This window comes from Podarcis gaigeae, assembly GCF_964106915.1.
Source record: "Podarcis gaigeae genome assembly, chromosome: 17".
Lineage (NCBI taxonomy): Eukaryota > Metazoa > Chordata > Lepidosauria > Squamata > Lacertidae > Podarcis > Podarcis gaigeae.
This window is the reverse complement of record NC_139694.1, coordinates 34,351,396-34,366,634: the sequence shown is the minus strand read 5'-3', so window position 1 is coordinate 34,366,634 and position 15,239 is coordinate 34,351,396. Positions and strand designations below refer to the sequence as shown.

The window sequence follows — 15,239 nt, the reverse complement described above, 5'->3', positions numbered from 1 at the left end:
AAGATATCACAAGGAGAAAGTCTGAAAAGCGATGAACAACAAAGCCCAAAGAGCCTTTTGTAAGCAGAAAATTCAACCATGCATTACTATCAGATACTTTTGCTTGTTACTACCAGATAATTTATAACTGACCCTTCTGTTTCGGGGTGGGGGTGGGTACGGTTAATGGCTTGTCCGTATAATGAAAGGCACAGAGTGGTATTAAATAACCCTGCTGATAATTCTGACTCATCTACTGCAGTGCCATAGCAGACCTGTGCTAGGATCAAACTACATGTTACCTTAAGCCTGCTTTTTTAAAAAGCATGCCCACCCAACCCAAAACAGCAGCTGCATGATTCCAATTGCAGGGAGAGGGGGTTAACCCCTTCACCCCAAAGCTGTTTTACCACCACAAATGCCTCTCAGCTGCTCATTCCCTCCCAAGGATCTGTTTCCAGTGGAGAAATGGTAGGGGGAGGAAATTATTGCCCCTCCACAGTTTCCAATCCATTTTTAACAAAAATGTTAACTGGGCATTGTTAAGCATATTTTGTTTTCGTTTTAAAGTGCTTATCTTCTTGCAATTGAACCAGTTGCCTAGCCTTAGGCTTGCAAGGTGCGCTGTGGAATAATGAGAACTGCTACAGGTCATATAGTACGATAATGGGCTGCTGCTCAGCTGTTCTGACGTCTGGCGGTCTGAGCCTTGGGTGAGACTGCTGACTGCCATGGGAAAGCAGGCTAAATTTGAACCCTCTTGGCTACTTGGGGTCTAAATGAAAGGGGTTGAGATGTCTTCATGTCATGGCCTTTTTAGAAAGATACTTCACAGATACAAATTATCTGAAGGACCTTGGAGCCATTCACCAGAAACAAACATTACTTGTTGCTTAGATAGCAGAATATTGCAAAATCTCGAAGAGTAGCTGCTTCCAATTCTCTTTGGACTTCAAGCCATCTGACAACTATTTCCTGTCCTTGAGAGAAGAACAGGGTGCCTGTTTCACCCCACAGAGGAAATACATCAAGCCCCCACCGAGAAGCAAATTTGCATAAAAGTTGTATATGGTGATTTATAGGTGTATGGATAATTGCCACAATATGACCAGAATGCAATGCATCTCACCATAGTGATTAAGATGCTTAACTAGCTGTAATTGAGAGGGACCAATTTGCAACCAGATTCCATTCTGTAAGCAATGGAATTTCAGTGCGTTTATGTGGCATTTAGTGCGCTGTAAAATATAAATGCGGGGTAGGCTGTCAGGCTTGGCTGTCTTAATTAATGTGGGCATTGTATGCACCATAAATTAAAATATAAGAACAGGAAAGGAGCTGGAGCCAGATGCCTGGGCTGTTTCGCCCTGGCTGCCTCGGCCACTTCATTCTCCTCTGCCTTCTGTTTTGTGGCAACAGAAGGAAAAATACGTCAACATGAGTAGCTTAGGAAGGCAAAAGAGGCTTCTTGTTTCACTAGTCTGGAGTGGGGTGCAACACAAAGGCTCAGGTTGCCTCTGTTATTTTCCTGGTCTGACCAGTCAAACCACATTCTGGTAGGTATCAAAAGGAGTTATACATTTCAGACCTGGCTTAGCAGAAAGTTGCTACCCCAGGATACCCCTGACACACGCAATTCTTCCACGGTGCTCCCCATCTCTGTCAAGTTCTGCTTAGGTGGTGAAGGCGATATTTTTAAAAGGGAAATACAGTCCCTGGGGCCCTGCTGAATTGGAGGGAAGGAGAGTCGCTTCTGTCAGTGCTGAGCCAAAGCTGAAAGCAAGCAATACTAAAACTGGGAGGGGGCATTTCCAGCTTGCATTCCCCAGGTGAGCAGCCAAAGCTGGAAGGTGGAACCAATGCTCAAACTATGGGGTGGGTGGGGGGTGGAGATAGGGGAGCCTTTATTAAATCCACAAGCCCCAACCCCTGTCTCCCTCTAATTTTAGCCACATCCTGGGCATTGCATCTTTTTTTAAAAAAAAACAATAGTAAAGCACACAAACGCTCCATAATTCAGGCACTACTAGATTAAAAAATGCAGCAAACAGAAGATTTTTCACTGCCAAACAGGCACTGGGCCCTAATTAAGGCTACCAACTGAGCAGGTCCTGAGAGTGGAAGCTGGCATTGTCATTTGCAATGAGTCCAAGGCGTACCACAAAAGTTGTCTAGCCAACTACAGTGTAAAGTTTCTAAATGCTTATGAAGGGAAGGGGGGGAATAGCTTTATCCCGTGGGCAGCTTGCCTGTACACAAAAGAACCACATCTACATGTTGCTAGGCACATAAAGCCTTGGAATGGTGGTGTCCATAACGCAAATTTGCATAACATTTGTATATGCTAATTCTATTTATATAGATTCAAAGGCCCACCTTCAAAAGAGAAAAAAGGGAACTCTGGCTTTTGTCATCAGAGCTTATTTTATGGGGTGCCAACAGGATTTTCTGGGCTCTGTGTGTTATATATAGACTGGGTCCGCCACATCACCTTCCCATACATTGGCAAGAACCACTGTACATATTTAACTCATACAAGACTTGTCCCACAAACATGATTCTCTTCCCTCTCTCATGCACAATTTTTTCTCCTCCCCTGTGAAGCTTTTGCACATCCCTACAGGTATTCTGCCACATCAGGACCATGCACACATGATATCTGGCAAGCACAGACCACACAAACAAGAAAATGTCCAACGTACCAAACAGATAAGTCAAGAAAGATTGTCACGCCACACATGATGTGCATTGTATCACCCACTCTTTCCCTTCCTGCCATTGGTCTGGTCAGAATTGGTCTCCTCAGGGTGTCTCTCTCCCCAAGGGGTAAAATTATAAGGGTACCAGCCTTTTCTACCAGGGAGAAAAGTATGTGTGAGGGGGGATGATTTAGAGTGCAAATCCAGACCAAGGGAAAGGTTTTCAGCACCTCTTCTACCCTTCCCCTCCTGTTCTTGATCAGCCTCAAAGTTCCAGGCAGTTGCTTTGCTCTTTAAAAATGCTGAGGAAAAAGCCATGCAATCACATGTCATGTATACTTTGCCTCATAGTTTGTGAGAGCTCTGGCTAGGGCACAACTGGAACCCAAGAGGTTTCTGATTTAAGCCCTGGCGTCTCTGAAGGGCAACTGGCTTCATCTTAACCCTAGTTAAAATTATGACAGGAAAGGAATGGGGCAAAGGCTTGATGAATTCACATTTTTTACTGTTCAACTCCAATTTTAGTCCCATTGTGTATACACACCTCTTACTGAAGGCTACTCAAGGAGTCCTAAGAGGAGGATAGGGAGAAGGGCTTTCTGCTACAGATAGTTCTCAGGGATGTTGTTGTTGTTGTTGTTTAGTCGTTTAGTCGTGTCCGACTCTTTGTGACCCCCTGGACCAGAGCACGCCAGGCACTTCTGTCTTCCACCGCCTCCCACAGTCTAGTCAAACTCATGCTGGTAGCTTCGAGAACACTATCCAGCCATCTCGTCCTCTGTCGTCCCCTTCTCCTTGTGCCCTCCATCTTTCCCAACATCAGGGTCTTCTCCAGGGAGTCTTCTCTTCTCATGAGGTGGCTGAAGTACTGGAGCCTCAGCTTCACAATCTGTCCTTCCAGTGAGCACTCAGGGCTGATTTCCTTCAGAATAGAGAGGTTTGATCTCCTTGCAGTCCATGGGACTCTCAAGAGTCTCCTCCAGCACCATAATTCAAAAGCATCAATTCTTTGGTGATCAGCCTTCTTTATGGTCCAGCTCTCACTTCCATACATCACTACTGGGAAAACCATAGCAGGGATAGGAGCAAATAAATGAGCACAAATGAAGAAAAGGGGGCAGGTACAGGAGGTAACCCATGGGTACGCAAACTAAGGCCCGGGGGCCAGATCCAGCCCAATCACCTTCTAAATCTGGCCTGCGAACGGTCTGAGAATCAGCGTGTTTTTACATGAGTAGAATGTGTCCTTTTATTTAAAATGCATCTGGGTTATTTGTGGGGCTTAGGAATTCGTTCATATTTTTTTGCAAAATATAGTCTGGCCCCCCACAAGGTCTGAGGGACAGTGGACTGGCCCCCTGCTGAAAAAGTTTGCTGACCCCTGAGGTAACCTAAGCAGCAGCATGTGGGTTTAAGAAGGTGGAGGTGAAATCAGGATACAGTGGTACCTTGGAAGTCGAACGGAATCCGTTTCGGAAGTCCGTTCAACTTCCAAAAGGTTCGGAAGCCAAGGCGTGGCTTCCGATTGGCTGCAGGAACCTCCTGCAGCCAATCAGAAGCCGCATCAGACGTTCAGGTTCCAAAGAACGTTTGCAAACTGGAACACTCACTTGCAAATTTGCGGCGTTCGGGAGCCAAAATGTTCGACTTGCAAGGCATTTGGGATCCAAGGTACGACTGTACTTGTGTAGTACAGCCCTCCCATTAGGCAACATGATGTTGAGATGTGGCAATGAGGTGCTGCCTTAAGGTAGTTGGCTACTCTCAAGTATGGTGGATAATGACCCCACCCCCGTCACCAGTATTGGAAAAAAAATACAACTACCTGTCCAGTCATAAGATGTAACGGGGGTGGGTACATCTTATCCTTCACCTTAGACAGGAAAAATTATATATATATATATGCATGTGCAGGTATACCACTAACTCATACAGAAAACATTGAAATGCTGTACAGCAAGTATAAAATCACAGTAAGCATATAAAAATATAAAAAACAGAAACACCATAAATATTTGGCCAGTCCAAGGCCAGTCCTGTACGAAGGTGAGTCCGCCAGCACCTGTGAACCTTTCCAAGGATGACAACAGCCATCTTTACCAAGCCTTTGTGTCTACCTGCAGTAAAACTTTACAATGGTTCTTTTATTCGTGAAACAGGTAGTATGTCATAGGACAAAAGAAGCTGGAAACCTGGGATTGTAAACAGTGGCTAATCTCCCTTTAAACAAACAGCCCAACCTAGAAGGATAGGGAAATGGGACTAGGTGGGGCACAGCTAGCTATGTTCTTGGCCTGCTCTGTGCCGGTTCACCATCATTACCGTTACCACATGCAAAGAGATATTTAAAAGGGGGAAAGATAAACTCTTGGGTTCATTAGTTCTCTAGCAAGGTTTCCCAAATTTGGGTCTCCAGCTGTTGTTGGACTACAAAGCCCATCATCCCTAGCTAGTAGGACCAGTGGTCAGGGATGATGGGAACTGTACAGGGTCGGATTTAGGTTTGATGAGGCCCTAAACTACTGAAGGTAACGGGGCCCTTTATATGTCCAGCTGTCCTTTGTCAACAACAAATTTTCGCTGTTTTTTGTGTTGAATATGTGCTATATGGTAATTTATGGACCTAATAGGTATCTAAAGCCATTTGCACATAACAAAACCAGTGATATTTTAGGAAGCAGGCTAGCAGGCGGGGGGCCATTACTTACATCACAGGAGCCTACACAACACAAAACACTGTTGTTGTATGTGGGTTTTATTTTATTTGTTTTTTATCTTATATTTTGGAAATGTACATACAGGTTGTTGTTTTTCCTTTAATTTTGGGGGGGGCCCCAAAAGAGTGGGGCCCTAAGCTATAGCTTGTTTAGCGTATATGTAAATCCGGTACTGGTCTGGAACTGTAGTCCAGAAACAGCTGGAGACCCAAGTTTGGGAAACCGTATTCTAAAGGCTCTTCTTGCCTTAGGGCTGTTGCTTAGCCAGCTTCTTCTGTAGCCAGCCTCCCTCCACACCAGCACAATCCTTAAGAAAGCTGCTTCGGTGAGGAGGAATTAAATAACCTTTTCATGAGGGTGAAAGAGGAGAGCGCAAAATATGGTCTGAAGCTCAACTTCAAAAAAACTAAGGTCATGGCCACTGGGCCCATCACCTCCTGGCAAATAGAAGGGGAAGAAATGGAGGCAGTGAGAGATTTTACTTTCTTGGGCTACGTGATCACTGCAGATGGTGACAGCAGTCATGAAATTAAAAGACGCCTGCTTCTTGGGAGAAAAGCAATGACAAACCTAGACAGCATCTTAAAAAGCAGAGACATCACCTTGCTGACAAAGGTCCGTATAGTTAAAGCTATGGTTTTCCCAGTAGTGACGTATGGAAGTGAGAGTTGGACCATAAAGAAGGCTGATCGCTGAAGAAATGATGCTTTTGAATTATGGTGCTGGAGGAGACTTTTGAGAGTCCCATGGACTGCAAGAAGATCAAACCTCTCCATTCTGAAGGAAATCAGGCCTGAGTCCTCACTGGAAGGACAGATCCTGAAGCTGAGGCTCCAGTACTTTGGCCACCTCATGAGAAGAGAAGACTCCCAGGAAAATACCCTGATGTTGGGAAAGATGGAGGGCACAAGGAGAAGGGGACAACAGAGGACGAGATGGTTGGACAGTGTTCTCAAAGCTACCAGCATGAGTTTGACCAAACTGTGGGAGGCAGTGGAAGACAAGAGTGCCTGGCGTGCTCTGGTCCATGGGCTCTGGTCCATATCTTCCCCTGCTATTTGCCATTAGGTGATGGGACCAGTGGCCATGATCTTCATTTCTTTGATGTTGAGCTTCAAACCATATTTTGCACTCTCCTGTTTCACCCTCATTAAAAGGTTCTTTAATTCCTCCTCACTTTCTGCCATCAAGATTGTGTCATCTGCATATCTGAGGTTGTTGATATTTCTTCCAGCAATCTTAATTCCGGCTAGGGATTCATCCAGCCCAGCCTTTCACATGATGAATTCTGCATATAAGTTAAATAAGCAGGGTTAGACCATTGCATTAAAAAAACCCCAAACACTCTTGGTTATTATGGTAATATACCACATGTCTATCCAAAAACATTTCACACAGTTGAAACAAATCCAGCTATATTTTGAAATCTTTTAACTATGCTGGTTCCCACCCAAATAATCCTGCGAATTGTGGTTTTAGTGAGGATACAGAAGATTACTTGACTACCCTCTTCGCAGAGCTACAGTTCCCAGAATTCTGTGGACCAAGGGAACCTTTAAGTGTCTACTCAGGAGTTAGCCTCCTTGGTTTGACTTTCCAACAGGTAAGTGGGTATAAGATTGCAGACTAGCAGCACAATCCGAACTTTATCTATACTCAAAAGGACATCCTGTTGAATTTAATGGGGCTTACTCTCAAGTAAATAGAGTTAGGATTAAGGGTGGAATGCAGATCCTTCTTTAATCTAGAAACCAAGCTATTTGTTTTATCCTTACACAGAGAACAGTCCAATAAATATTTGCAGAGCCTCATAACCTTTGTACCTCAGACACAATAGGACGCAGGCACAAAAAAGTTTTCTGGACTGATTGCAAAATTAACTTCAGTATTCAGGCAACCCGTACAGCAACATTATGAGGTGCCAGGATAGATGATTGCCAGATTCCTAGGAGTTAAAGGTAAAGGTAAAGGTGCCCCTGCCCGTATGGGCCAGTCTTGCCAGACTCTGGGGTTGGTGCGCCCATCTCACTTAAGAGGCCAGGGGCCAGCGCTGTCCGGAGACACTTCCGGGTCACGTGGCCAGCGTGACATCGCTGCTCTGGCGAGCCAGAGCCGCACACGGAACGCCGTTTACCTTCCCGCCAGTAAGCGGTCCCTATTTATCTACTTGCACCCGGAGGTGCTTTCGAACTGCTAGGTTGGCAGGCGCTGGGACCGAGCAGCGGGAGCACACCCCGCCGCAGGGATTCGAACCGCCGACCTTTCGATCGGCAAGTCCTAGGCTCTGAGGCTTTAACCCACAGCGCCACCTGCGTCCCTGCGTTCCTAGGAGTTAGGTACCATCTATTTATGAGTTTAAGGGTTAATTCTCTATTGGTTGCCGAAACAGACGTAAACAGACGTTGTTTGTTTATCTATTTTTTTTTAAAATGATATTTATTAAAGTTTCCAATAAAAACATATAAACACAAACAACAATAAAAACATACACAAACAAAAGACCAAAAACAAGTATAATTTCAAACCTTATTTTCTTAAACCTAATTTCCCCGACCTCCTCACACCTCCCTCCTTGTTTGTTTATCTAAAGTCCTGTGTCAAGTTCATAGCCAAAATTGCATTCCCAAGGACAATGGAACCAACTGATGCACTGAATAGAATGGTATAGCTTGCAAATGTTATACTTGGACCACATCCTTCTGTGGAAATTACATGTCTTTGAAATGTGGCTAGTGGTCTTGTGGCTGCCTTATTGGTCACTGGGTTAGCAAAAAAAAGTTGCAGATTTGTTGGAGTAGCAGTCAAGGGCATAGCTGTCAACTTTTCCCTTTTTTTAAGGGACAATCCTATTCAGAAGAAGGGAATTTCCCTTAAAAAAAGGGAAACGTTGACAGCTATGGTCAAGGGGTTTGTAAGTTTCCTAATGTAGTTTGTATTTCTTGGACTGAGAGTGTTGTGTATCTCTTATAAAAGTCACATAACTGGTATGCAACTTTCCCCCACCTTCTGACCACATCAAATTGTTGTGAGGTAATGTGAAATAGTAGGATTTTTGTTTGGGGGGGCAGGCCTTTTGTTGGGGGGCAGGTGGAAGTTTTTTATGTCTGATGTTTTATTGTATTTTAAATATTTTGTTGGAAGCCACCCAGAGTGGCTGGGGAAACCCAGCCAGATGGGCGGGGTATAAATAATAAATTATATTATCACCTTAGTTAGCTATGTATTTTTATGGATTGGGGGGCAGCTACCCTTCCCTGCCCCCCCTCCCGGCTATGCCCATGTCTCTTTCCATGCATTAAGCATGGTTTGCATGACTCTCCTTCAAATTTTTAGGCAAGTTCTAAGAAAGGGTATTCTGAGGTCCATATTCCCTCAGCTAGTTCTGTTTCTCATCGGACCCATTGTTTTGAGGTGTCATCTAAAATAAAAGGGATGGCATGTCTTACTTGGTGACAGAGCCTCTGACTTGGGCTGCAGATTGTGGGTGCTCGTGACATCACTTGTGCCATCATATGCGTGCAACATGATTTCATGTCGCACATGTGCCTTGGGCCGAAGCCTCTGCCTCCTCAGTGGGGTCTTTGATGGGGGTCCCTGTGCAGCCCAGCTTCTAGGGTGCATCTGCGGCCACAGCAGGCCTCAGGGGAGGTCTCACAGCAGAGGGCTTGGTCTGGTCACAGCAGTGGCAGCAGGGGTGGGGCGGCAAAGCGCACATTTTTTGGGCCGTGGGCACAGGCATCCACAACCCCATGGAGATTGTGCCTATGTCATGCTGTGTGACGTCACATGTGCGACCCCGCTGGGCACCCACAGTGCAAATTTTGTGGGTGCCAAGGCCCCCCAGGCCCGCCAGAGATGGCGCCTATGCTTGGAGAGCAATAAAATATAGCTCCAGGCATAGGATGCTCCAGCCTCCTTTCACTGTGGGGAGAAACAGGAGTTTGGCATTTATTCTGGGCCTTTTGCAGGAAAAAAAGAAATGAATTTTTTCCCCTGCCACTTTCGTATCTAGTCAGTGGCGTAGCGTGGGGGGTGCAGGGGGGGCCGGCCGCACCGGGCGCAACATCTGGGGGGTAGGGTTAGGGGGTGCAAATCCACGGGTTAGGGGTGCAAATTACTTGCCTTGCCCCGGGTGCTGACAACCCATGCTACGCCACTGTATCTAGTTGAGTGGGGTCTAAATTGGGAATGATTGGAATAGAAACAGCAGTTTTGGTAGGATCGCTGTTTTTACCATTACTGATTTGTCTGGGAGGGTGACATGGGTATTGCTCATTTTTTTCCAAATGTTGAAGAATTTTTTTAAAAAAATACTTTTTATTGAGTTTTCCACTTTTATCATAATCACATTTTGTTACATAATTCTATAACTTAATACATTACTCTATAAGCGCATTGACCTCGTTCCCTCCCCCTTTCTGACTTCCACACATCTTTCTGTATTTTCCGCATTTCTATGATCACATATTTACCTTCTATCTTATTATAATTGTTCACCTTATTATTGGTAAGTCTGTTCCTTATATTTACATCACAAAACATTTCAATTCCGACCTACAAACATTTTCAGATGTTTACAATTTTCTTTCATATAAAGTATAAATTTGTTCCAGTCCTTTTGAAACAGTTAGTCTGGTTTCTCTTCAGATCGTATAAATCTTTCGCCTTTTACAAATTTTGAAGAATTGTCCGCCATACAAAGGAATAGTTTTGTGAATAGAGTCTGTTAAGGTTTCTTGTTATAATACAGTGGTACTGCGGTTTACAAACTTAATCCGTTCCCGAAGTCTGTTCTTAAACCAAAGCCGTTCTTAAACTGAGGTGCGCTTTCCGTAATGAAGCCTCCTGCCGCCAGTGCCCTTCCACCATTCGGCTTCCATTCGTAGAGTGAGGTAAATTCACAAACCGGAACACTACTTCCGGTTTTGCGGAGTTCGTAAACCGAATATTTTGTTAACAGGGCTATTCGTAAACCGAGGTACAACTGTAATTCTTAAATATCTATGCTTTGTGTGACAGAGTCTAATGCCTGTGAATTCTGTGAGTGTTTTTTGATTCTTGGGTGATACAATGAAGCATAAAGCTTCGGATTGTGACAAGCTAACCTGCAGGCCTGCAAAACTGTTAAGCTCTCAGCAGGTCAGGTGTCACAATAATTAAATCAACAGCAAATAACCCAATTGTAAAGTTTGGTTCCCAAACTGGATTCCTTTGATGTCTGGATTCCTTTGTTTCAGAACAAGCTATATGCCCTGTTCTGAGGCATAAAGCTAATGGTTCTAAAGCTAGGATGAACAAAAAGGGAGGGTGTACCCCAATACACATTTCCCTTGGAATAAGCACCCCCATAATGAATTCAGGTGGGATTACTTTGGAGTAGACATGTATAGGATTCTACTGTTAGATGGTGTCTGGTGGAAAAGATATCAGGTTGCAGCAAGGCTGGCTGGGACAATGGGCCACTCTCCTTTCGAAAATGAAAAAGCCAGCAACTATTGAAATCCAAGGGAGAGAGCCTATTACGTATTTCTTTGTCCAAGAAAGCCTTGCTGCAACCTGATATCCTTTTACACTGGGCATAATCAAATGCCTCTTTCTTTCAATTTTAAGGCTGTTACATACAGATTTCAGACCACCCTTCCCGTCGTACTCAGAAAATGTCCTTCTCCTCTCAAAAATTATTATTTGCTAAATCCAGCTTGAAGGAGTTTTGATATACTCAAAGACTGGCACAGTGCCTTGTGGTTTCTTTTCCTTTTCCTTTTTTTTGTCCTAGTAAAAGTATTGTTTTACTATTGCTGCATGGAATTTTCTAAATGCCCGGCATTGCTACTTGTGATTTTCTGCTTTGTATCAATTCATTGGATTTTAGAGCTTGCCGATCAGAAGGTCGGAGGTTCAAATCCCCACAATGGGGTGAGCTCCCGTTGCTCGGTCCCTGCTCCTGCCAACCTAGCAGTTCAAAAGCACATCAAAGTGCAAGTAGATAAATAGGTACCACTCCGGTGGGAAGGTAAACAGTGTTTCCATGTGCTGCTCTGGTTCTCCAGAAGCGGCTTAGTCATGCTGGCCACATGACCCAGAAGCTGTACGCCGGCTCCCTCGGCCAATAAAGCGAGATGAGCGCCGCAACTCCAGAGTCTTCCGCAACTGGACCTAATGGTCAGGGGTCCCTTTATATTTGCCTTTACTCCTTGTACATTTCTCCCCTTCAGACTCCTCGATGAATACAATGGCCTTGTTCATTGTGGATACCTTTGAAAGGGCTTCATGACTGCCAAAGTCCTATCCCGCTCCACAGAATTGCCAGTTCTTCAACCAGTCTTGATTCCGTTCCCTGGAACAGCAGCTTCAGCTGCAGACAGTTGCATGTTTTTAATGCTTATCCCCATGGCATTAAAAGAAAAACCACCTGCTGGTTCTAAACATCCGTGTGTGTGTGTGTGTGTGTGTGTGTGTGTGTAAAAGCATTCACACGAATTAATAAGAAAGAGATACCATTTAACTAAAAGGAGCAGAATTTAAATCATTACAACATGCAAATTCCCCCCCCCCCCTCAGTTCCCATATCCTTGCTTCTCAATGCAATATCTAAAATATTTTCCATTGCCGTTTCCTTTATGAGGTCCATGCAACTCTTTGGATTATTTACATAGATAAGAAAGGACATTTCTCTTTGTCTCCACCAGCCCCTCTGCAAGTAACATTAGATAGTAAATGTCTTTGGGTGTCTTTGAGTCGCAGCTATGTTACAATTAACACCTCCTTGGTCCTCTGTGAAATTAAATTTTCTCCCATTTTCCAAAAAGGAAATAGTTAAGGTCAGTGTACATACAGTATTAAGTTTCAGAAGTCAGCACAAGAGATGTAGTAACAAAATATAGCAGGCAGAAAATAACCTTTGGCAATTTGTAATGCTGAGGTAGGGACGCGGGTGGCGCTGTGGGTTAAACCACAGAGCCTAGGGCTTGCCGATCAGAAGGTCAGCGGTTCGAATCCCCATGACAGGGTGAGCTCCCATTGCTCGGTCCCTGCTCCTGCCAACCTAGCAATTCGAAAGCACATCAAAGTGCAAGTAGATAAATAGGTGCCGCTCCTACGGGAAGGTAAACAGCGTTTCCATGCACTGCTCTGGTTCGCCAGAAGCGGCTTAGTCATGCTGGCCACATGACCCGGAAGCTGTACGTTGGCTCCCTCAGCCAATAAAGCGAGATGAGCGCCGCAACCCCAGAGTCAGTCACAACTAGACCTAATGGTCAGGGGTCCTTTAATGCTGAGGTAGGGGAGTATTACAGATTCATCAACCTGTAGTTGTGGCAGCTCAAGCTGCCACAGGCATTTTATAAGCACAAAAGAGTGTCCTTCTTTCATCTGTGAAATATCAGGAGGGGTATGCCCCCGGCAGTTTGGATCATCAAGTTCCATGCCTGAAGAGGAAACATACAAGAACAGACAGAAGTTGTTGCAGTTTGAAGGAGCCTTTTTGTCATGGAGTTGCAAAGAGCAGATTGCACTACAATGTTACTTTTCCTTGTCCCAGATTTGCGCAAGGGGAGGTATGGCTCTGCTTCCAGTAACTTCACAGTCTTTCTGGCCTTGACTGGAAAGCATGTGAATTGGACAGGGAACGAGAACCAAAGCTGCACCCTGTGATGGGAGGAGCCGGGGCGTTTTGTAGGAACCTGGCACACTCAGGGACATTCTTCTCTGACTTTTCAGCAAATATAATCAGTCTTGAGACATTTAGCGTGTGGAAAAACAAAGGGATATATGCCAGCAGGACTCACTTTCCAAGTTGCTTAGCAGAAGCAGAACTATACATTGCCTTTGGGCAAAGAGCTGTTTCCAAAAACACAATTGTCATCGCCAGTGAAATATATTCGGAGTGTGGATTTCATGCTCTTTATTCAGCTCATAGTAGTGAGTTCCCCAAAAATATCTGCTTTATATACATTATTTACACAATGGGCCCCACGTGATTGACTAATTCCGGGATTCTCCTGTAGGCCAATCAGGTTGGGCATTCACTTCCACCTGGAGCTGGATTGGGTGGCTCCTGCGTACCAATCATACTGTTGCATTGTTCTAGGACCAATCAGACTGCTGCATTCTGAATCCTATTGTTCTAGGACCAATCAGGCTGCTGCATTTTGGATCCTATTGTTCTCAGTACATAACACCGATGAAAGGGGTATGGTAGCTTTTAGGGGAGAATCAGTGGACACAACCGATGGGTGCTTTATTTGCCCTGTGCCTACTTATTATCTTTTGCAAATATTCTGGTACCAGGGATCACCACATTTTGTTCCTTATTGGTTTGGATATGTTACGCTGAATGTTATTAAAATATTAGTTCTGTACTTGTGTGGTCTTCCACATCCCACACCCTCTTTTTAAAATTACTCTGTTTCCTCTGCAATGAGTTTACTTAATATTTGGATCCTGGCTGGAGAATTAGGAAATCCTGGGCTGCCCAGATGACAATATCATCCCTCTCAGCTTCACTGATGTGGTCCAAAGGAAAACAGAGCAATGCAGTGGTACCTCGGTTTATAAACAGTCCGATTTAAGAACAATTTGGTTTTCAAACTCCACAAAACCAGAAATAGTGTCTTGGTTTGAGAACTGTACCTTGGTCTAAGAACGGAATCAGAATGGTGGAAGGGCACTGGCGGCGGGAGGCCTCATTAGGGAAAGTGTGCCTCGGTTTAAGAATGGTTTTGGTTTAAGAATGGACTTCTGGAATGGATTAAGTTCATAAACTGAGGTACCAGTGTATGTTTGGCACCAGCTGAGCTGCAGGTTGCTGGAAGGAGATATACAAGGTGTCTTAGGGTCTCCACTCTGGTTTTGTGTTGGGTTTACTCTTTAGCCTTATCTTCCCCTGATGATATCCTGCAAGGCAGTGGAGGTTTGGGGTCAGAGTTTTCCTTCTCCTGGATGGTCTCGTCTGCTCAATCTGCCAGAACCTATCTTCACATGGAGGGGAAGTCCCTAACACACCAATGGTTTCAAACCCATTGGATACTCTCACCTGGTTTGCCAGCCAGTCGAAGCCGTTCCCGAGGTGTGATCGCTGTTGCATGCTGACAGCTTCTAAGAGACACCGGTGAGAGCTGAGTCCAGGGCAGTGGCGTAGCGTGGGGGGTGCAGGGGGGGCCGGCCGCACTGGGCACAACATCTGGGGGTTAGGGTTAGGGGGCGCAAATCCACGGGTTAGGGGGCGCAAATTACTTGCCTTGCCCCGGGTGCTGACAACCCACCCTACGCCACTGGTCCAGGGTGTGGACCAAAGGTGGGCAAACTACACCAGAAGGAGAACAATGTGTCCCCCACCAAATGGATTAAAATTAAAAGGTAAAGGACCCCTGGACGGTTACGTCCAGTCAAAGATGGCTATGGAGTTGCGGCGCTCATCTCGCTTTCAGGCCGAGGGAGGCGGCGTTTGTCCACAGACAGCTTTCCGGGTCATGTGGCCAGCAGAACTAAACCGCTTCTGGCACCCCATACACCTCAGTGGGAGGATTAAGGCAAGAATATACTGAAAATATACATAAAGGTAAAGGGACCCCTGACCATTAGGTCCAGTGGCGAATGACTCTGGGGTTGTGGCGCTCATCTCGCTTTATTGGCCGAGGGAGCCAGCGTACAGCTTCCGGGTCATGTGGCCAGCATGACTAAGCTGCTTCTGGAGAACCAGAGCAGCGCACGGAAACACCGTTTACCTTCCTGCCAGAGCGGTACCTATTTATCTACTTGCACTTTGACGTGCTTTTGAACTGCTAGGTTGGCAGGAGCAGGGTCTGAACAACGGGAGCTCACCCTGTTGCGGGGATTCGAACCA

The 15,239-nt window shown here is 45.2% G+C and overlaps 2 protein-coding genes across 4 annotated transcripts in view; both read left to right on the top strand.

Annotated features, from left to right (window-relative positions):
• Positions 1-12,397, top strand: part of RLN3 (relaxin 3) — a 135,885-nt gene extending 123,488 nt beyond the window's left edge. Inside the window, exon 3 of the transcript XR_014559420.1 lies at positions 12,378-12,397. The gene's annotated coding sequence lies outside the window, so the exon portion shown is untranslated. The remainder of the gene's footprint in view (positions 1-12,377) is intronic.
• IL27RA (interleukin 27 receptor subunit alpha) overlaps positions 1-15,239 on the top strand; it is an 818,781-nt gene that overhangs the window by 114,827 nt on the left and 688,715 nt on the right. The window lies entirely within an intron of this gene.